The following is a 22,258-nucleotide window of genomic DNA, read 5'->3' as shown; positions in this document are numbered from 1 at the left end:
AGGCATTGACAAAATCCAACATCATTTTGTGATAAAATTACTCAACAAAATAGGTTAGAAGGAATGTACTTCAACATAATAAAGGCCAAATATGACAAGCCCATAGCTAAACATAATACTCAATGGTGAAAGCTGAAAGCTTTTCTTCAAGATCAAGACCAAGGCACGAATGCCCCTCACTTCCACCACTTCTATTCAACGAAGTGTTAGATGTACTTGCCAGAGTAGTTGTGCAAGAAAAATAAAAGTTACTCAAATTAGAAAGGAAAAGGTTAAATTGTCCCTGTTTATATATGTCCTGATCTTACATGTGGAAAACCTTAAAGACTCCATCAAAAAATTTTAGAACTAGTAAACAAATTCAGTTTCAGGATACAAATTAACATACAAAAATCAATAGTGTTCTGTATGGTAACAATAAAGAAACTGAAAAAGCCTCATTAACAGCATAAAAATACTCATAAATAAATTTAACCCATGATGTGAAAGATCTGTACACTAAAAACTATAAAACATTGATGAAAGAAATTGAAGACAGAAACAAATGGGAATTTATCTCATGTTCTCAGATTGGAAGAATTTGTATTGTTAAAATGTCCATATTACCTAAAGCAATCTAATGATCAAATGCAATTTCTATCAAAATTCTAAAAACATATTTTATAGAAATAGGAAAAAAAAAATCCTACAATTCATGTAGTATCACAAGAGGCCCCAAAAGATATAGCAGTCTTGAGCAAAAAGAATAAAGCTGGAGGCATCCTACTAGCTGATTTCAAAACACTCTATAAAGCTATGCTAATCAAACAGTATAGTACTGGCATAAAAACAGGTATATAGACCAATGCAATAGAGTAGAAGAGCCCAGAAATAAATCCACATATATATAGTCAATTGATCTTTAATAAATGAGCCAAGACCATGCAATGGAGAAATACAGTCTGTTCAATAGTGATGTTGAGACAACTGTCTGTCCACATGCAGAAGAATGAAATTGGGCAATTATCTCCCAACCGTATTTAAAAATGTACTCAAAATGGATTAAAGACTTAACATAAGACCTGAAACTTCAAAACTATTAGAAGAAACCAAGCAAAAAAAATATATTGACACTGATCTGAGCAATGATTTTTTTATATGACCTCAAAAGCACAGAAACCTAAAGCAAAAATAAATAAACATTCATTTTGGAACGAATAAACTAAGGGGCATGTGTATATAGACATTCATTTTACAGAGTGAAACGTATTTACCACAGGAAGAATTTTAAATAGGGTTTTCATTAAAATTTTGTTTCCAGTAATATTGAGGGCCTGTCCTATTCTAAATGTCTTTCTCACTCCAAATCGTGCTCACACCACACATTTCTTTTCATGTTCTGATTATAGCTACTCTAACTGTAAAGAAGAAAATGGCTGGAAGCATTTGTTTTACACAGGCACAATCTATAAAGATAAGCAATTTGATGAAATGAAATTACTAAAAATTTTCATCCATTTCCCTGAAATCTTCAGCAAGTAGACCTTCAATCTAGGAAGAACAGCAGCAGGTCTCCCTGTTGGTCTATATTTTCTCAGTACCAGAAAAAAACCACATTAACTGTAGAAACCTAGAGGCTACATTTACAGGAGTTCTGTTCAGGACTTCTTTTGTGTTTCCAACATGTGCATTTCATTTGGAGGAAATGATAGCCATATGGTTTTGATTCATTTACACTGAGTTCCTAAAAGTACAGTGTTTTAAAAGGTATTTGATGTCCATGGAATTTCTGAGCCTTTTTATAAGCCAGTTTATAAAAACCAGAAACTTAAATTTTGCTAGCATTTGAAATAAAATACCAAACAGTTTATATATGCTAAGAAAGGTAAAACTCTCAAATCTATGAATGCATTTTCTTTCTTACTCCCAGGATTTTGTTTGCACATTCTCAGTGAAGTAAAGAATTGAAATAATTATTTACAAAGTTCATTAAAATGCTTTTAGTGAATTATATGGCTAATTATTTTTTAGTATGTTTTATAATATATAAAATTTTCATCCAAATTCCCCTGAACTACACGCAAACATTTTTATGTCCTTGTAGCATTTATTGTGAAAATAAGACATGAATTTGAGCTGTTTGTATTCTGCTAACCGGTTTTGTGATATTAGGAAATTCCAGAAGCCTAAAACATATATTTTAGAAAATTGTAATTATAACAAGCTTTCAGAGCTATAGTTTGCCATTAATTTTTTTTGCAAAATTGTTTATTCAAGTGAAAACTCTAATTCATAATTTGTGTATTATTTAACACTAAATAATTCAGAAATTCAGAACACCTCAGAGACAAGCATATACACTGCAGATACTGGTAACTAAATAAAGAACCTAGTTCAAGTTGGTTTCCAATTGCCAGTGGAATAAAATAAACATGAAGTGGAAATAAATGAAAATAAGAATTTCTTATTTGATTTTAATCATTTTTATTTCTCAAATTGAAGAATTTTTTTTAAGTTTGTTTTACTGCTATGGGTCCAAAATCAACTCATTCAAATCTCTTCTATCTTTTTTTTTCTTTAATACTTTATCAAAGTCACTAGTTACCATACTGGCTGCATGGTAGGATTCAATGATGTCATAAAATCCACATGCTTTGTCAAATAGCATCTCTCTTACAGTCTCCTCAGCAGCTAACTGATGAATGGTATTCCTTTGGTGGGCAGAGTATCTCTCTGCATAGTTACATATTTATTCAAAAGCAGATAATTTGAGAGAACTTACATTAACTTAAAGGAGAAAATGATTTTCTAAAAGCATTATTTTGGAGTAATGTATACTATCTGTACATGTTAAAATCTTCACATGCAATTATTTACTTTTTTACTACAACATTGATTTTTACAGTGGTTGTTCTATGTATTATAATATGCGTACTTTATCAAAGTAGGATTATTATTATGCCACTTCCTGAAAAATTAAACTTACAATATTAAAACGCCTTTTACCAACCACCACTCTTTTTTGCAATTGTTATCATATAGTGGAATCTGTATAAGTAATGATTTTGAAAGTTGTTATTAACTATATTTACGTTTTTCTTTTTTTCATCCTGAAGATTTGAGTTTCCATTTGGTGTCAGCTCCTTTTCGCCTAAAGAGTCTTCTTTAGCAATTTTTAACAGTGGAGTTCTACTGGTGGCATATTTTCTCAGCATGTGGTTATCACAAAGTCTTTATTACACCCATTTTTAAAGAATATTCTCACTTTGTCAGAAATTCTTTGTTTAAAGTTATGATGGTAGTTTCAGGTTTTTTGAAAGGTATTTTACTGTCTACTCTGATCTCCATTATTCTTAATCAAGAATCAGTCATCTCTTACATCTTTCTAAGTAATTTATCTTTCCCTTTTGGGGTCTAATATTTACTTTTATATATATATATATATTTTTTTTTACCAGTTTGCCACTGCAATTTCTAGATATGCTGTTACTTACATAAATTCTGAAGTTTTCTGCTCTAGATGAATCTATATGTTGATGATCTAAACTTTATACTAAATTGTTGAAATCATAATTTTTTTTTTTTTTTTTTGAGACAAGAGTCTTGCTTTGTCGCCCAGGCTGGAGTGCAGTGGTGCGATCTCGGCTCACTGCCAGCTCCCCCTCCCGGCTTCAGGCCATTCTCCTGCTTTGGCCTCCCGAGTAGCTGGGACTACAGGTGCCCGCCACCACGCCCAGCTAATTTTTTGTATTTTTAGTAGAGACGGAGTTTCACCATGTTAGCCAGGATGGTCTCGATCTTCTGACCTCGTGATCCGCCTGCCTCGGCCTCCCAAAGTGCTGGGATTACAGGCATGAGCCACTGTGCCCAGCCGAAATCCTAATTATTTATGTCTCTTTCAGATACTCCAATTATACAAGCAATATACCTATTAATTTTTATCCAATGGGGCACTGGTCTGCTTATTTATTCTATTTTTAAAACCTGCTTTTTTATTTGTTTGTTTTTCACTCTATGTTTTTTAGTGTAAATTACTTATCCTGCTATCTCTTCAATGTCACTGACTACTTTTTGTGGCATCTTTACTTTGTGTAAATGTTGATCCAGTGAAATTTTACACGTTTAGTTCTATAATTTACATTTGGTTTCTATTTCTCTGCCATGATTTTCCAAATGTTCATTTTTAGGTCAAGCTTTTGCTTTAGGATCATGACTATATTTACAATAGACATTTTAGTATTTTTATCTGCTGTTCCCAACATCTGGATGATATTGAGTTTGTTGACAGTTAAAAAATAAAGCTATGAATTATGTTATCCTCCTTCATTTGATGTCCAGTATTTTTTAAATGCATATTGTATAATAGGGGTGATACATTGCAAGAAGCTAAATTATATTGTCTTCCTTTAGAACTTGATGAGATTTTATGTCTCAGATAGTAAAATACTGACAGCTTTTTCAGGCATTGCAGGCTCATCTATTTAGAATATAATTTTGATAGAAAGACGATGGTATGTAGCATACTATACCTACAAAGTACTGATTCTGAGCTAGTCTCTTTTAAAAAATATTTTTTTCATCAAATCATATACTTTCCCAGCTATTGTTTTTTCATTCAAAATCTGCAGGTAATGTTCATCAGACTGATATCAGAGTAAGAGAGAATATTGCTTTATTGTTATTGGTCCTATCGTTTGTTTAGTTTTTACTTTTTAATTATTGCTGCAATTTTAATTCTATGACTAATGAGAAATTAATGTAAATCATTTTTAGACACGTGTTTATGAAATTATGATAACAAAGAATTTACACTCTAATCATATGCTTTCCATATTTAACAAATCTAAAAAATAAAAAAGAATCCTTTACTAAACTATTTTATGTTTTTACCTTGATAATGTGTTTGGAAAGTTGCTTTTTCAGACGTATAAGATTTATTTTATGCTTTATTTTTAAGAAATAAATAAGAAATAAAAACACTTATTGACAATGTGAAATTGCTTTTATCCTGTATTTTTTTCTCGATAGAACACATACTTAAAAAATGAATTTTATACTGCTGTCAATATTTCAAAATCATATAACAAACCATTATTTAAAATATACTCAGTAATATTTTAACATGACTAAACTAAAAACACATTACTTTAAAAATATATTATGGTACTAAATAAAATGTGTGTTCTTACTGAATAAATTAAGAAGTCTCAATAATGAATGTAAAAGCAGACAGGATTATACCCATATGTAAGAGACAGAAAAACGTTAAAGATGGCGGTCCTTTTATTCTTCAAGAAGCTTTTGATTATAAAATCATATACTTAAAATAATTTCAGAGGTCTTAAATACCCATTGATTACTAGTAGTTTAATAGCTTATTTAATTTTCTATTTAAGATCTCCATATTTATAATATGGTATCTTAACCATATGACTTAGTTTCCAATTTGGCTTTGTTGTGTTTTAAGTCTTTCTAGATAAAACATGAGGGAAAACCAGATTGTTCCTTCACTTAAATTTTCACAGATTCTAAAAAATTTTTATAATAATATATCATTTCTAGCAAAAACCTCATGTGTGTAATAAAATAAAATATATCTTCAAAATAAACCAGCCAAGTGCATAGTTAAAATGTCCAACCTAGAAGACTTGCATTCTCAAAGATAATTGTTTCTCTCTGTCAATGGAGTACACTCTATATACAATCTGGGTGCATCTGGGAATGCCATCTGGGCTTACTGTGTATCTTTCCCCTGTGGTTCTTGGGGAATAAGGGGAACTAATAACAATAAGAGGTGTATGATATTTGCTGTGCTGTACTGCAATGATGTCCTTTGCTCTACCTCCAGAGTCTCTGTCTTATGCTAACATCCATGAAACTGGGGTGTATTAACTTGTTAGGCTTCAAGCAGGATAAAATCTGAGTCCTGTTAGATTTCTTGACAGTATTTATTAATCACTAGCTATGTAATCTGAAATATGCTATCTACTGGACAATATACTTTATGAATATCACAGTGAGTGATATCCACAGTGAGTGATATCCGCAGTGAAAAAGACCCATTAGCAAAATGCTGTTATTAATGTTGTGATCAAAGCAAGCAAAAATCAGAGACAGAAATAAAAACAATATGTAGGATTGATGTTATTATTATTTGTGTTATTAATGTTATTAATGTTATTATTGTTGTTATTAAAATTATTAATGTTGTGATCAAAGCAAGCAAAAATCAGAGACAGAAATAAAAACAATATGTAGGATTGAGAGGAGACTTGGGATAGAGCTTATAAAGGATTGTCAGAAAATGACTCTAATTAACAGAATTTGAAGGTGAAAGGCCAATTTTAAGAAGAACCTTGTCACCAGAAGAATGGGTCAGAAAGTAGCACAAGAGGAATCAGCATGTTCGCAGTATCTCAAATGACAACACTGATGTATGTTAGAGAAAGTTACATCTAGTAGTATAGCTAGAATATATGGAGCGAGAAGAAGAATGAAATAGGCAGAAAATGGGTGTATGGTGTTAAAGAAAAAAATATTCTGACACTTCTTAAAATTGTCAAGAAGAACTTTTGAGGGACTGGGCTCAATTCAAATTTAAGCTAAAGTAAAGATCGCTGGGATCTGAAGCCAGGGAGCAATGCAATGGGGTCAGTAGATGGAAAATTACCAAGAGGTGACATCAAGAGTAGGACAATTCTTACTAAACTGACCCAACAAGGTTCTTGAGATAGGCAGGCCAAGGACAAATACATCAAGGGTGGGATGAAGAAATATGAGCAGATATCAAGGATGATCAGGTATCAAAGGTGGAAGGAGGAGTCTTGCAAAAGAGACGTAGAATGATTCCTGCTAAGACAAGGCTACTGGTAGAAGACAGTGCTTGCGTCAACAGAAAAAGTGAGGATTATAAAACATTTTATAGGCCATAGAAAGTAGTTTACTTTCTAATTAAGATACAAAAGATAGCTATGAATACATTTCTACCAGAAGAGAAACAAGATAGACTTTTTTCCCAGGGGATAACTTCTGCTGCTATGTGAAGAGCCAGGACTTGAAATCAGTGATATTTTGACCTAGTTATGAAAGTGGATTATCAAAACTTAACTAATTTTTATGATTTATATAGAAATTCTACTAAAATATCCTTTTCTACATTTTCCTTTTATAACAGGTAAAATAGAAAGCAAAAAATATGTTACATATCTAGTATCGAAGTTTTTCATATTTATACCTTTTCCTTGTGAAATTGAAATTGTTTTTGATTTTATTTTTAAAGCTTTTATTTCATAATTATATTATTTATAACACAAGTAATACGTGCATATTTGTGAAAATTAATCAGTACAGATAAAGGAAAAATTGTTATAAGTAATTTGTTATTACTATCCAAAAATAAACACTATTAAGATTTTGATGTACAATGTTCTAGACTTGTGTGTGTGTGTGTATTCATATATAGATACTTTTTTTTCTATTTTTGGGGGGTAACAAATGGTGTTTAGTTACCTGGTTAAGTACTTTAGTGATTATTTCTGAGATTTTGGTGCACCCGTTACCCAAGCAGTGTACAGTGTACCCAATGTGTAGTCTTTTATCCCTTGCCTCCCTCCCACTCTTCCCTCTGAGTCCTCTAAGTCCATTGTGTCATTCTTATGTCTTTGCATCCTCACAGCTTAGCTAGTTCTTCTTTTTCTGGCAATTCAGAGATTTCTTCTTGGCTTGGATCCATTGCTGGTGAGATAGTGTGAACTTTTGGGGGTGTTAAAAAACCTAGCTTTGTCATATTACCAGAATTGTTTATCTGGTTTCTTCTCATTTGGATAGACTACGTCAGAGGAAAGATCTGGGGTTCAGGGGCTGATGTTTAGATTCGTTTGTCCCACAGGGTACTCCCTTGATGTGGTGCTCTCCCTCTTCCCCTAGGGATCGGGCTTCTTGAGAACTGAACTGCAGTAATTGTTATTTCTCTTCTGGGTCTAGCCACCCAGCGGAGCTACCAGGCGCCAGGCTGGTACTAGGGAGTGTCTACAAGAGTCCTGTGATGTGATGTGTCTTCAAGTCTCTCAGCCATGGACATCAGCCCCTGCTCTGGTGGAGGTAGCAGGGGAGCAGACTCTGTGTGGGACCTTAGTTGTAATTTTGCTTAGTGTGCTGGTTTTCTCAATTACTGGCTGTGCTAGCGGTAAAATTGTTCCATGGACAGACTCAGGACCTCTGGTTAGCCAGGATGTTACAGGCGGTGGAATTAGCTGTTGTTTTCTTCTTTCTTGGGACAGGGTTGTTCTTTTATTAGTTGCTGTAATGGTTTGTATTGGTTGGCCTCCAGCCAGGAGATGGTGCTGGTACTTTCAAGAGAGGATCAGCTGCAGTAATATAGGGAGGATACAAGCTTGCACTAGGGTTGCTTGGATAAGTCCTCAGGCTTCTCAGGCAGTGGGTAGGGCTATAGAGCTCCCAAGAGACTATGTCTTTTGTCTTTGGCTACCAGGGCAGGTAGAGAAAGACCATCAGTTAGGGGGCAGGGCTAGATGTGTCTGAGCTCAGACTCTCCTTGGGCAGAGCTTGCTGTGGACACTGTGGAGGATGGGGGTGTGTTTCTCAGGCTAATAAAGTTATATTCCTGGGGGCATTATGGCAGCCTCTGCTGCATCATACAGGTCACCAGGGAAGTGGGGGAAAGCTGGCAGTGACAGGCCTCACCCAGCTTCCATGCAGCCAGAAAGGCCAGTCTCACTCCTGCTGTGCTTCTCCAACAGCACCCGGTTTATATCCAGGAAGGTGGTGATGAGCAGGGATGGGAACTTGCCCCAGGCCACAAGCCTCCCTGCTGAGAAAGCAAGCAGGGCTCTCAGGCTTCCTCCCTCCCCACTGCAGCTTCTGTGCTCCCATCTGCACTTCCTGTTCACTCCCCACTCCCGGATTCTGCCCTGGAAAATTTACACTCAGTCAAAATTATTACAAATTTCCTCTGGAAGTTTCCTTCTCCCTGTGGTCTTTCCCCAGTTTCACTGGCAGCCCTCTCCAAGGACCCCTGCAAGATCAAGTCAGAAACGGGTTCCCTGGGCTTCCATGGGGACTGCAAGTGCCTATAGGGCTCGTCCTGCTGTTTCTTCTACTTTTATATTTTGCACAGCTATCTAAATTCATTTCACCTCTAGGTAAGGTTAAATCCTTCTCCTGTGATCTGGATTTTTAGGTTCCCCAGCAAGGATGTGTGTTGGGAGGCAGACTTCCCCCCTCACGCTTTGGGCACTCACCATGTTTCTGCTGTTTCTCAGAGTTTGCAGCAGCAAGCCACTTCTTTCAAATGGTCTGTGCATTCTTTCCGTTTTCTTGGTATGTTCCTGCAGTAGCTCTTAGAGCAAAAGCTCACAATGTGAATCTCCACACACAGTTCTGTCCATCTGAGTGGGAGATGCAAGTTAGTCCTGCCTCCTATCTGCCATTTTTCAGGATCCGTATATCAGTTTCTTATTATTTTCAACGTTGTAAAATGTAGCTACATAGTGATTAATTGTACCATAACAGTGAAATCAGAAAGCACATAACCCAAATGTAACCTATGCAGTCTGTATTATTCAGCAAACTCATATAGGAGATTAAGCTCCCAGGTCAACCTATGTTCTGTCGTTTTTGATAAGAGCAAAATGAATTAAGGTAATAGAGCTGGCCTGCTTATATTACCTGATTAGCAAGATGAGGCAGGTTAAAATTCCTCAGTGACATATCGTGTATATAAATAGTGCTCTTGGCATACAGTAATAGAAGTAGCTATAATCCAGATCAATCCAGGATCATGATCTCTTTTGATGGATAGATTTTAAGAATTTATAGCATGATACTTTATAATAGTTCAATAACCACTACATCAGTAGTGATATATACACGATATGTCACTGGGGAATTTTAACCTGCCTCATCTTGCTAATCAGGTAATATAAAGGGTTTGGTGAGTAAGGAGAATGATAGTAATGTTACAACAGAGTTACAACTTATGGAATGATAGTTTTAAGCATCAGAATTAGAAATCACAGTGAAATATTCTACTATGGTAAGGATAGATTAAAAACAAGCAAAAGAAAAACACATGCCATTCTGTTTTCACATATTTAAATTATATTTCTATACGGATTGAATAAAATCTATATTATTTCCTTCTAGATATTCTTTCACTCAGGAGACAAAAAACATTGTATTGGGCATAGTTTTAAAAAAATATTCTCACAATCCACGAACTCTTCCTGTTAGTGCTTATTTGGAATCACTCACCTTAACACCTTGGAAAAAGGCCTTATGGAAAAAACTTGGAAAATGTTGGCTCATGGTAGCAGCAAATGTGATCCCCTCAGAGAACTCTGCTACAGAAATAGCTTCACCTGCAAATGTATAGAAACAGAAAGGCAATGCAAATTACTATTCTCTTGAATTGTAAAATTGTCTACAGGATAAGAAATGGAAAAGATAAGCAGCCATCCCTCTTGAGAAAAAACAAAGAAATCTCCTGTTCTCTCTCTCTCCATACATAGCTCACCAGCATAGGGGATTGAAGATCTTCACACATCTGGCTTTTGTTACATATTTGAGGAAATCTTTAAGTTATAGGTATCTAAAGTCCTTGCAGTACAGATTATTTGACAAAGAACCAACTCAACAGAGATCGTAGTTGTTTTGCTGCAAAGATAATTGGCAGGGAAAGCATAAAGACAAAATCTGCCAGCACTAGAACTGTCAGGAAAAGGTATATGACTGTGGCATATTGAAGACAGAGACGTTATTGATAGAAGGTATAGGCAAAATAAAATGAGGAGGTAGCTCCAACAAATAAAAAAAATGAGAATTATTGTATTATGTGGAGTTACATAGAATATGTTTTTCTTAGTGGTACAAAAATGTGTGAGCATCATGTATGATTAGTTGGTTCAACAAGAATCAAATAATGCCCTAAAGCACCACTGAGTTTTATATACTTCCTGTTTTAAAGCAGAATTTTTTGCATTTCAATAGTTAGTATATTTCTACATGCATACATTAAACACCCACTGTTTGGAGGACCTCATCTCATGTCTCAAAAAGAGCAAAGGCAATTATAAACATATATATACACACACACACACACACGTATCATAAATAGCATTGCATATATGTATATATGTGGATATATGTATCATAAATAGCACTATATAATGCCAATATATATGTATGTATGTGTGTGTGTGTGTGTGTATATATATATATATATGATCCAGGGCATGGTAGCCCAAAAATTGGGGCTTAGCTCAGAATGGTTCTTGGCTTCACTCAAGAAAGATTTCAATGATAAGCTGGTGGTCTTAGCAACTTTTGTTGAAGCAGCAGTGTACAGCAGCAGTGACGCACTGCTCCTTGTGGAGCAGGGCTACCCCATAGGTAGTGTGCCCAGAGTAGCAGCTCAAAGGCAATTCTGCAGTCATATTTATACCATTTTTAATTTCATGCAAATTGATGAGCAGATTATGCAGAAATTTCTAGGAGAAGTGTGATATCTTCCAGGTTGTTGAGTTATTGGTATGGAAAGAGGTAGTAACTTCCAAGTGTTGCCATGCTATGGAAAATTGCTATGACAAACTGGTGGGCATATCTTACAGAGAGGTGCTTTCCCCTCTTCCCTGATTTAACTAGTCCTCAATCTAGTTCGAGTCCCACCTCCTACCTCACAAGAATGCATTATTTACAATACAGTATTTAAATAGGTAGTTTAAAAATCCATGTGGTTATATCCCATGATCTCATGATAATAGAATAAAATAGCGCAAAGTAAAACAAAAGATGTCTACCCATAGGCGATAGAATAAGCGTCAGAAGATTTCAGAGAGGACCTGAAGTCCAAGGAAAAAATTGAATAGTAAATACTAATTTTCCTTATTGGCAATTGGCTTTTCCAGAGAGAGGACAAAAATTTTTCAAAATTCAAAGAAATATAGGGTAAAAATAGTGTTCCAGGGACTAGAAATAATTTATTAAGACTAGTGTTTAAGTTGGCATGGAGGATGAGATGAGCGATATTGGCAATATCTCAGCCATTGAGACTTACAGAGTAGAGCTGAGTTTCTAACTGGGCTGTTCTTGAGGGTCAAAGTGGTTGGGAGCTGGTCTTGTTTGTGAAATAAAAGGGTAAAGTTTCTTTCTTAACTGTAAGTTCATTTAAAGAAAAGTGTACTATAGCTGCATAAATAGAAATGGGCCAAATTACTTTGATTAATATTTCAAGAAGACAGAACACTTAATCTTTTATATAAAATGTTAATAAATGCTCATAAACCTGTGCTTTGTCAGCAACAAAAATGAAAATCACTAGTTAAAAGTGTTTGAAGAGTTCTGCTTTTTAGAAAACAAATAATACAAATTATATTTCCTTCAAAATTTCAAAGGAAACATCTCAGTTATGTGACGTACATGTTAATACTTTTGCATATAGCATGTAAAAGTGAAGACTAACTAAAACATGTATGTCTGTTGATAGTAACCTGATGCAAAAGAAAAAAAAGTAAAGTTATTGGTTCCTTGGTACACATTCACATGTGACTTAAGTGCAAATTTATTGCTAAAATGCAAGTATTTCAGATGTTTACATAATAATGTGGCTTCATATGCTTATCTTAGTCACAAAATATACCAGGACGTAAATCCATTGCTTACTATAAGATTGGAAAGCAGTGAAAATATTTCATAAAATATGGATTTGTTAGCAGAAAAGAGTTTTCTTTCTTACTTAATATTCATTGCCTTCTAAAATATCCTTGGAAAAAATATGCAGATCTTTAGTAAAAACAAAATAAATTCTATAAAATTATATCAGTTTCAGATTAGGATATTTATCAATGTTTAAATTTGAGGGAACGGAGACAAATAACTCCATTTAAACTCTGGTATTTCTAATTTTCAGAAATGGAAAGTAGATTGTGTCTTCAAATCATTTCTTCCTGTTCTCCTTTATATATTCATTTAACGTAAAAGAGGAGAGAAAATAGATGTCTCCAGAATAAAAGCAAAGCAAAGTTTATCATATTTTTAAAGATCAAAGATCAAAAGAGATCGAAGAGACAGACGGAGAGAAGGAGGGAGAGAAGAGAGAGAGAGAGAGAAAGGGAGAAAGGGAGGGAGGAAGTGAAGAAAAGGAAGGAAGGATGGAAGAAAGGAAGGAAGGAAGGACGGAAGGAAGCAAGGAAGGAAGGAAAAACAAAACAAACAAAAAACACACACACACACAGAATTAGCAGCTGTGGTAAATATTTTTTACCTCCAATCCATAATAGTTTCCAAACACAGGGGTTTCAGGTATGAGTTCTTACTACAAAATTTTCACTAGGGGCAGCTTTGCATATGTGAAAACTAATGTATTACAAAATAAAAGTGTACAGTGAGAGTTTGCATATAGCATCTAAGTTTTGATTAGCAACTATTCGTTAGAGTGAGAAAAGGTTGGGAAATCAAGAAGTACCACAGATAATGAATTGTTTTGTTTTCTGAGAAGAAGTTGGTGCTAGAGAGGGGAGAATAAAAGGGAATACTTCTTTGATGTTTGTGCTGGCAAACAGACCTTTCTGCTGGTTAACAATGTCTCTACATTTTCAGTGTTTATATAAGGGAAACCTAGTAGAATAAATGAAGTGATGAGGACAGAAGAAACAAATGGAATAAAAGCAGAAAGTACAAATGAAGATTAGATTATTGAATATGAGTGTAAACATTTTATTTGTGGTAGCAATATTGATAACATTAATTCAAGATTATCAGATAACAATAGCAAGACTATTATTTGAAAATAAAGAGTATCAGCAATAGAGCCCAGAAAATTTCATCTACCTCTACAACCAGGAGTGGGTAAAAGTTTTCTTGTATCATTACTTTTGTGTCGTTATTAGTAAGTTAACATGAAAGTGTGTGTAAATAAACCAACAATGGAATAGACTGACACATAGTTAGGATTCTAAAGATCTTAGTTTTGTCCTTTACTAATTTCCTAAAGGTCTAACGAACAGATCTCCATGGCAAAATTGTTTTCCAAAAAGCAATGAAAACAGTGACAGTAGCAATCAAGCAGCAGCAACAACAAATACCATTGCTGCCGCCGTGGCTCAGAACATGCTAGCCCACAGCATGGCATCTTGGCATGCTGAGAACTTTGGAGTAAAAAACATTAGAAGGGCCTTAGAAGTAAGGTCTTCCTGACCTCCTCCCGTCCTCCTGTCTCCCACCTCTCTTTCTCAAGCTAAAGAGAATCCTAGATGCCAGAATTCTTACACCCCAAGGCGGGTCATAGAAACTAGAGCTCCTCTCCCAAAAAGCAAGCCATAAAATGTAAAGAGATCACCCCTCTGCCTTCTCCCTTTAAGAGTCTCATTCCAGAGAGGTACTGCCCCATTTCTGGGGAGTGGAAGCAGGAAGAGGTAATGCTGCACAGGCAGATCAACAAGAATCTTTGTACAAAGGACTTGCTGGGTTTCTCACCTCAATGTATTATCATTACATTATACCTTTTGGTGCAACCCCATTTTTACATGGCTGACCCTTCTTTATATCCCACATATAAAGTCTGGAGTCTTTGAGTCTTCATTTCTGATCTCTCATGTCACATACAGTTTTGATTAAATACATTTGATATGCTTTTCTTTTGTTAACATGTCTTTTGTTATAAGAGTGCTGGCTTTGAACCTTAATGGTGGTGAGAAAAGGCTTCGCACCTTTCCTCCCTATGCTGCCAACCTGTATACCTGACGTTGGTGATTATTTATGTGGAAAACAACTTGGAATGTCTGATTTAGATTCTTGTTTTTTTGCCATTGTTTTATCGACGTATATAAGGATTAAATCATTTGTGAGATATTGATTCAAAAATTTTGTTTTTCTATTATTCTTAATAAAATTTATGAAATGTTTGAACAATTAGACATTAAAATTAATTTTTGTTATTGGGAGCATGGAGATAGTTTATCATCAAATACAGTTTTATACATTGGCTTTTTACCAATTAGATATATTCTTTTCCAAAAATAGTTTTCATGTAACTCTTTTGTTGATTTCCTTGTTAATATATTGGAATTATTTTACACATAATCATGGGAAAATCTTATAACTGCCAAATGTAAAACTAAATACCTTAGCTGAATTTTTTGACCTTTGTTTGCGGGTTTCAATTATATGATACTTTTCTTTGAATATGATACTTTCTGTTGATAGATGATACATGTCCTACCTATTTGAAAAGGTATTTCCTTACTAAAAATTATGGACATTTAACAGTCTTCCATTGTCTCCCTGCTTAATCACAATAGTGATAGAAATTAGCATGTAGTAGCATGTTTAGGAATTAAAACTAGGATTCTAATGTATGGAGAAAACTGTGCAAATATAGATATATTACAAACAATACCCTAAATCCCTATTATATGTCAAAGATCTAGAAATAGTAAGGGTATCTTAAGGATCTATCAAGGCTTTGTTGTATAAAGAATGAAGTAAAAATAACTTAAGAAAATTATTATTTAAGCTATTGGAAAATTACTGAATCTCAAACAGATTTAAAATTGATTACTTTGGCTGTCTACATTAGCTTGATTAATTCAATATGGTATATTACCCTCTTTACTAGTCATGTAAATGTGACAGCAATATTTACATGAAATCTGAAAAGTGTTTTATGAGACATGATAAAACCATCAAAACTGCAAATTATATGCGTTCTTTTAGATATTTGATCATTTATAACCTCTAATTTTCAGATGAAGTTGAGTCATAAGCAAAGAGCAAATCTGTCTTAACAGTGCTTATTTTAGTAATTAGCTGTTATGAAGTGACTTATTACCTAATCAGTACATAATTGTTAAAACAATGAATTTTCTATCATGTGCTAAAATAGAAAACACCCATTTTACTATCATGCTACCAAATATATGTTAAATAAAATTAAAATTATTTTGTAAAATGTAGTTTATATTTTCAGTTAAAGAAATTTTGGTAAATTGCTTTTTGGGCTAATAAATTTAAAATATAATCTTAATTAAGACAGACAAGGACATACACTTAATAAGTTCTCCATATCAATCATATGAAATAATCGTTTCACATATATGAGGACATGAATACATTTTAACTTTCATATGAAATAAGATGCAATATATATGAGGATAATTTTAGGTGAGAAGTTGGTATCACCTATGACTGTCTATTGATATATTGGATATTCATATATTGGATATTGCCAATTGACAATTGTCTATTGAGACATTGGTTGTTATCTATTGTCTATTGTCCTTTGTTGGTTTAAGTTATGTGACATTTTTCTTTGAAAATGCTATTAGACAATATCCAATATATTAATAGACAATTGTTCAATAGACAATATCCAATATATCCAATATTGTCTATTGTCTATTGGACAATTGTCTATATTGGATAACTGTCTATTGACATATTAGACATTAATATATTGGATATTGTGTATTGACAATTGTCTATTGACATATTGGATTTGTACAAATGTATGTCAGTGAGGCCAGCAGAATAAAAACATCATTTTTCTCAGAGAGAAACACTGTGATTCTGGGTTGCATATAATACCCAACATCCTAGAAAATTAAATGTAGATGTTTGCCAAATCATCCTTGTAAAAATAACATCCTTCAATAGTTATGTTCTAGATGCTTGGGTGAAATATATATGCATGTATCATACACACATGTAAATACATATATATATATATGCATACACTCGTACCCAAACACACACCTACACTTCCATTTGTAACAACTACCACCCTGGAAAGCTGCCATAGTTAACAATTTTTTCTGTTGCATATTATATTTATCTTTAAACCTAAGGAAGCAATGAAAGGAAATTTAAAATTGACTCATATTTTTATATATATGAAACGATTAAATTTCTATTTCTCAGCATATTAAAATTATCTCCTTTGGCCTCCATGACCAAAACCATGTGTTTACTTGTGCCTTCATAAGGACTTCTCAGCTCTTTCAGCTTCCTTACCTTACTCCTTTCCCTAACCAAAGTCAATGCCCCTAAGGACATCTCTTTAGACTGATTCTCTACTGACTGCACTCTACCTTGGCAAATGTGTCCACACTTATAGTTTCAAATACTATTTCTGGTATTTTTTCCAGCTTTTGCTTTACTCACATCAATCTTTTCTTCTCACTATCACCATCATCTTTCAGGTTTATCTCTGTTTACAATCAGAATATGTCAATATCTGAATATTGACAAAAACACAAAATGAGATAAACTTGTTAAGATTGTCACAATACATATTTCCATAGCAGTTTTACATGAATGACAATTAAATTTTTTTATTTCAGTCTCTATATCATTTAGCTGATGTCTTGAGCTTTTACTTTAAAATTTTCTCCAAATATACTATTTTGGGTGTTCTTTTGTTTCAACAAAATGATTTACGTACTTTCAATATATCTTCAGTAACTCCTAGATTAAATAATCTTGGCATGCAAATTTTATTTTTTAAATTCTTACAAACTCAATTTGTCTTATAAAATCACCAATGCAGAATATGAAATTAATTCCAAGGTAGAAATTTATTATTGGAGAATCCAAAGCTTCAGCTTCATATGTGATAGCAGGAATGACTAAACCTCTGCACATAATTTTGCATACAGAATTTTTTCATAATCTATGTTGTACTGAAAGATATAATCCATGTTTCCTGACACAGAATGTTCTTTTTTTTCTCAAGATTATATGTAAGTTTTTTTAATCTAAAATGTCTAAGTTTACTTAGACCTAGTTGTGTGCTAAAATCCAAACCAAAAGAAAGGATTCACCGTTCTGTCATTAAAATTATTATTGCTACCATTGATTCAAAAGTTGGAGACATTATAATGAATAGTAATTTTCAATTTAAAAAACTTTCAAGTTAGGTGTTATTCAATATTGGGGGTGTGGCCAAAAGAAATCCAAAGTCTTCTGTAAATGTGTGCGTTTTAAAAAAATCTCTATTAGTAAGATACATAAACAAGGCAAAGAGTGATAAAAATGGAAGTAAATCATTATTTTCTAACATAAAATGTTTTGAAACGTAATGAGTTAAATTTTTTATTTAGCCTTATACCTGATAAGAAAAATAAGCAAGAAGTAACAGAAATAACAGTACTGAAAACCATTTAGTTATAAATAACAGTAATGTGCTAGTAGAGAATAAACATTAACACTGCCTTGTAATCATGTCTTGCAGGTATTGGTTTACGGAGATCTACTTTAATAATTGTTCTGGCTAATTTCCATTACAGAAACTAATTTCCTCCTTTCTTCATTATTGTATTGAGAAAGCTGAATCAATAGGCTCTTTGCTAGACTGTTGGCACTCAATGTAGAGAAAGTATGTACAAATGTTTCCATCAAATATTAGACTGCAGAGATTTTGTTTGCAGGGGCCTTATCTAACCTATTTATCTATCTTTATCTATCTATCTATCTATCTATCTATCTATCTATCTATCTATCTGTCTATCTATCCACCTACCTACCTACCTGTCTCTTGAGCTATGGAGCTATCTATGCCATATTTTTATAAATAATCAGAGGAAATATGCTTCAGGTTGGAATTGGCTATTTTGAAATTTTTACTCAGTGTTTTAAATTTTAAAGTTTAAAGTTTATACAGGTGAAACACACCCATCCCTTCAACTTATTACACCCTTTTCAAAATATTTGAGTGACATACAGTGCAGTTTCAACACTTGTTAACTGGGTATAATTCAAACCAGACTTGTCAGCAGCCATGCCAGTATCCACCTTACCATTTTGTACTCCACACAGGAGAACACTCTTACAACCTTTGGAACTCCAGAATGAGGTGTCATCAGGATGAAGAAAATGACTAGGACCTGCAGTGGGATCAGGAGTAGGACCTATGCCAGATTTCTGAGAAGCTGAGGAAGGTATGCAGAAGCCAAGATCAGAAATTATGGATTATTTAGGCGTTGAAGAGGAGTTACAGTAAGTCAGATAAATAAAATTTTTACTAAATTCAGAAGGATTAGTGTACTCAGTCATTTAATCCTGTTTGAACATTTGACTCAAGCCAACCTACCCCCACTTTGTTTTCCCGTAATCTTAACAATTTTCAGATAATTGTTTCCTGCCCTAGTGTGTCAGAGTCTAAAGATAGAATTCCAGCCTTAGAATTAAAACAAAGCATCTGTTGCAAAGACTAAAGCTGCTTTTTCCCCCTCAAATAGTTAAGATCCATAGTAAAAAAAAGAAAAAACAAATTTGGAAAGTTGTTTTGTTTCTCAAATTAGAAGTGCAATAATATTACTGTCCTATTCGAGCAAAATGTATATGATCTATCAGTAATTTTCATTTAGCTTACTATTTCTTTATAAACTAAACCAATCCAGACATTTTCAAAATGATTTCAACGCTATTTACTTTGGATAAATCAGTCACAGTAGAAATAAAAAACTGTCTCTCAACTATTTTAGATACCTCATAGAAGTGAATTCATGCAATATTTGTTCTCCTGTGACTGGTTTGTTTCACTTAGCATAATGTCCTTCAGGTTTATTCATGTTGTAACAAATGGCAGTTATTTTAGTTAGTTCAGGCTACTATAATAAGATACCATAAACTGGATGGCTTAAACAACAGCATGTATTTCTCAGAGTTCTGAAGGCTACGAAGTCCAAGATCAAGGTACTTGCTGGTTTCGTTTCTAGTGAGGGTCCCCTTCCCAGTCTACCATCTTGATGTATCTCTACATGGCAGAGAGGAAAAGGAAGCAAGCTCTCTCCTGTCCCTTATAAGAGAACCATCTTTATCATCTAATCACCTTCCAAAGCCTCCATTTTCAAACACCATCACCTTAGGGACTAGGTTTCAAACATGGATTTTGGGATGACACAAACATTCAGTCTATAGCAGCAAGATTTCCTGTTTTAAGGCCAAAAAATATTCCACTGTATGTATATACAGCATTTTCTTTATCCATTCAGCTGTTGGTGGACAGTTAAATTATTTCTACATCTTGATTCATGTGAATAATGAGTGAAATGAACATGGTAATGCAGACATCTCTTTGAGATCCTGTGAGTAGAGAGACATGGAGAATTGTTATCCAATTGATATAAAATATCACATATAGAATCATTAAGTTCTGTAGATCTACTGTACAACATTGTGCCTACAGTTAACAGCACTGTATCATATTCTTTAGAATTTATTGAGGGTAGATATCATGTTGTTTCCTTACCACAATTTAAAAAAAAATTCTTAGTTTGCCCTTAAACTTCTCCAGGTCCCATTTTAAACCACAAACGCACACAATCTTACATATCAGTACACAAGACAGGGGTCATATGCATTTAAATTATAACTACACATTACTCATGAGAGAAGGAGACATAGCTTGCTAATCCAATATTTCCTCTCTACTTTCTCCTGACTCCTGATGTTGACAAAACAACCCCAGTCCTTTCATCATAAGCAATACATGAATACGAGGAAGGGGTGAAACTGTGTGCCTTCACAGGATTACTAACTTCCCGCAGATTAGAAAGTGCTGCTGATCACCTGAGATTTAACCAGGTATATAAAAGCTGCATCAATCTCTGCCACTTTTAAGAACCTTGCTATTGACAAAGCCACAGTCTTTTCTCAAAGATATAGCTGCCTGATACTTAGCAGCACATTCATCTATGCATTCAATTCATAAAACATTCATAGAGTGAATATTCTATATTAGGCATCACTTTAAAACTGGGCATAGAATCATGAACCAGATAGTGAGGGTATCGCTCTTGTTAAGCATTCAGTTAAGAGAGAGTTGGCCGGGCGCGGTGGCTCACGCCTGTAATCCCAGCACTTTGGGAGGCCGAAGCAGGAGGATGGCATGAACCCAGGAAGGCGTAGCTTGCAGTGAGCTGAGATCACACCACTGCACTCCAGCCTGGTGACAGAGCTAGACTTCGTCTCAAAAAAAAAAAAAAAAAAAGAGAAAGAGAGAGAGTTAAGATGAGTGTTATATTGAATAATGTAACAATATTGTATACAAAAGGTACATACTTACACTGGGTTGCAAGAGGATACTTTCTTTTTTTTTTTTTATTATACTTTAATTTCTGGGATAAATGTGCAGAACGTGCAGGTTTGTTACACAGGTATACACGTGCCATGGTGGCTGGCTGCACCCATCAACCCATAATCTACATTAGGTATTTCTCCTAATGTTATCCCTCCCCTAGCCCCCCACCCCTCAACAGGCACCCCTCAACAGGCCTGTATCCATGTGTTCTCATTGTTCAACTCCTACTTATGAGTGAGAACATGCGGTGTTTGGTTTTCTGTTCCTTAGTTTGCTGAGAATGACAGTTTCCAGCTTCATCCATGTCCCTGCAAAAGACATGAACTCATTCTTTTTTATGGCTGCATAGTATTCCGTGGTGTATATATGCCACATTTTCTTTATCCAGTCTATCACTGATGGGCATTTGGGTTGGTCCTAAGTTTTTGCTGTTGTGAAAAGTGCTCCAATAAAGATATGTGTGCATGTGCCTTTATAGTAGAATGATTTATCATCCTTTGGGTAATGAGATTGCTGGGTCAAATGGTATTTCTGGTTCTAGATCCTTGAGGAATTGCCACACTGTCTTTCACAATGGTTGAACTATTTACACTCCTAGCAACAGTGTAAAAGCATTCCTATTTCTCCACATCCTCTCCAACGTCTGTTGTTTCCTGACTTTTTAATGATCGCCATTCTAACTGGTGTGACATGGTATCTCATTGCGGTTTTGATTTGCATTTCTCTAATGACCAGTAATGATGAGCTTTTTTTCATGTCTGTTGGCTGGATAAATGTCTTCTTTTGAGAAGTGTCTGTTCATATCCTTTGCCCACTTTTTGATTGGGGTTGTTTGTTTTTTGTTGCAAATTTGTTTAAGTTCCTTGAGGATTCTTGATATTAGCCCTTTGTCAGATGGGTAGATTGCAAAAAATTTCTCCCATTCTGTAGCTTGCCTATTCACTCTGATGATAGTTTCTTTTGCTGTGCAGAAGCTCTTTAGTTTAATTAGATCCCATTTGTGAAGGACCTCTTCAAGGAGAACTACAAACCACTGTTCAAAGAAATAAGAAAGGACACAAACAAATTGAAAAACATTCCACGCTCATGGATAGGAAGAATCAATATCGTGAAAATGGCCATACTGCCCAAAGTAATTTATAGATTCAATGCTGCCCCTATCAAGCTACCATTGACCTTCTTCAC

The sequence above is a fragment of the Pongo abelii genome, chromosome 14 (assembly GCF_028885655.2).
Source record: "Pongo abelii isolate AG06213 chromosome 14, NHGRI_mPonAbe1-v2.0_pri, whole genome shotgun sequence".
NCBI classification, from domain to species: domain Eukaryota; kingdom Metazoa; phylum Chordata; class Mammalia; order Primates; family Hominidae; genus Pongo; species Pongo abelii.
Note: the sequence above shows the minus strand (reverse complement) of the source record.